Below are 1,893 nucleotides of genomic sequence, written 5' to 3'. Positions count from 1 at the left end.
TCTAAATTTGATGAGAGACATTAATCTATTCATCCAAGAAAGATGAGACACATGGACCCAAAATACAATGAACAGCTGACTTCTCTTTGGACAGTAGAGCCCAGAGTCAATGGGACACATCTAAATTGTTAGGGGAAAATCCTGTTCATCAATTTTATTTTTTCCTCCAAGTTTTCTTTTAAAGGAGATGTTTAAAGTGAAGTGAAGTGAAGTCACTCAGTCGTGTCAGACTCTTTGCAACCCCATGGACTATAGCCTGCCAGGCTCCTCTATCCATGGGATTTTCCAGGCAAGAATACTGGAGTGGGTTGCCATTTCCTTCTCCAGTGGATCTTCCCAACCCAGGGATCGAACCTGGGTCTCCTGCATTGTAGGCAGATGCTTTTACCATCTGAGCCACCAGGGAAGTTTGTTGTTTAAAGTAGCCAAACATAAAAAGTGACTTCAGGAAAAGAAATGCAAGTGACTGTGGATCTCAAGGATGTCTGTAGGGAATGATCTATAGCCTCCTCTTAAACACAATCTGAAACTTTGAAAGAATAATGTCTAAGGTCTTAAGATCGAGAATTCTATATTTAGCAAAACTATCATTAAGCAATGAAGGTGAAATAAAGACACTCTCAGGTAGCCAAAGACTTGAGAGCATTTGTTGCTAGCAGAGTAAAAAAGGAAGTTTTTCAAGCTGTAAGGAGGTGACACTACAATAATTGGAATTCATACAAAAAATTAAAAGTACCAATGGTAATAAATTATTTGAAATTAAGCATAAATGTATGCTTTTATTTAACTTATATTTTAATATCGAAAGTGATCATATACCTTTCCTTTCCTACTCCAGCTCTGGCTCCCATAGTGGTTTCATGCATGCATCTCTCTTCCCATGAACTTTGACTCCTTATATTTTCCTGTATCTTCAGTCTTAAGGGTAGTAGGTTTTCCTGTGTCTTCACCTTTCTTATGGATTCAAGAACTGTTGATTGTTCAGCCTGTTCAGCCTTTCATTCGTTGTTAGGATAGAATGGTGTGTGTTCGCTGCTCCTTATGTGTTGAACCAAAATTCCCAATCAGATTTTTTTTTTAACAAAAATCTTTCAAATAAATTCCCTTTCAAACATCCAAATTGAATTAATTCTAGATTTACTTAGCTATATGTTTTATTGCTTCCCTGGTTGCTCAGATGATAAAGAATATGCCTGCAATGCAGGAGACCTGGGTTCAATCCCTGGATTGGGAAGATTCCCTGGAGAAGGGAATGGCAACCCACTCCAGTATTCTGGCCTGGGAAATCCCATGGACAGAGGAGCCTGGCGGGCTACAGTCCATGGGGTCACAAAGAGTTGGACGTGATATACATATATCATGTATAAACTAATATACATATGTTTTATTATAGTTTTAGACACGACTGAGCGACTGAACTGAACTGAACTGAATTCTTCAATGTATGCTATAAACTCAACACTTTAAGCTTGAACTTTATGCTATAGACCATATTTTGTCCTCATAGAAATCTCTTGGGACTAGAATCAGTGGGTATCAATTTAGAGGCCTGTGGAGTAATCTATATTCTTTCATTAACAATAGGCTGAGATTGTAAGAACTTTTATTTTGAAGTTTGTACTTAAAGCTCACTTTTATGCTAGTCCTCATTGTGTCACGACATGTTACCAGTTAACCTGAAACTGACTCCAATGGCTTTATTTACAATATTTCTGTATGAAAAATTTGTGAAACTATTTGAGAAGATATTTTAATACCTTTTTAATAATCCTGGGAAAGAGCTTTATTATCTACAACTTTGTCAAGGCATTCTTGACACCTTTATTTTTAAGTGTTGCGGACTCTGATTAGAGTTGGTCATTGAGATCGACTAATTGTACCCTTTGCTTATCT

The 1,893-nt window shown here is 37.1% G+C and overlaps 1 non-coding gene across 1 annotated transcript; it reads right to left on the bottom strand.

Moving 5' to 3' along the window:
- Nucleotides 1–333: 333 nt before the first annotated feature.
- Nucleotides 334–406, bottom strand: TRNAC-ACA (transfer RNA cysteine (anticodon ACA)). Its single transcript has one exon. It is a non-coding gene; the product is annotated as a tRNA-Cys (tRNA).
- Between the last annotated feature and the right edge of the window lie 1,487 nt (nucleotides 407–1,893).

Source organism: Bos grunniens, chromosome 3, assembly GCF_055505025.1.
Source record: "Bos grunniens cultivar Pamir isolate PY7600 chromosome 3, Bosgru_T2T1.0, whole genome shotgun sequence".
Taxonomy (NCBI): Eukaryota; Metazoa; Chordata; class Mammalia; order Artiodactyla; family Bovidae; genus Bos; species Bos grunniens.
The sequence above is the reverse complement of the archived record's forward strand: the minus strand, read 5'-3'. Positions and strand labels throughout refer to the sequence as shown.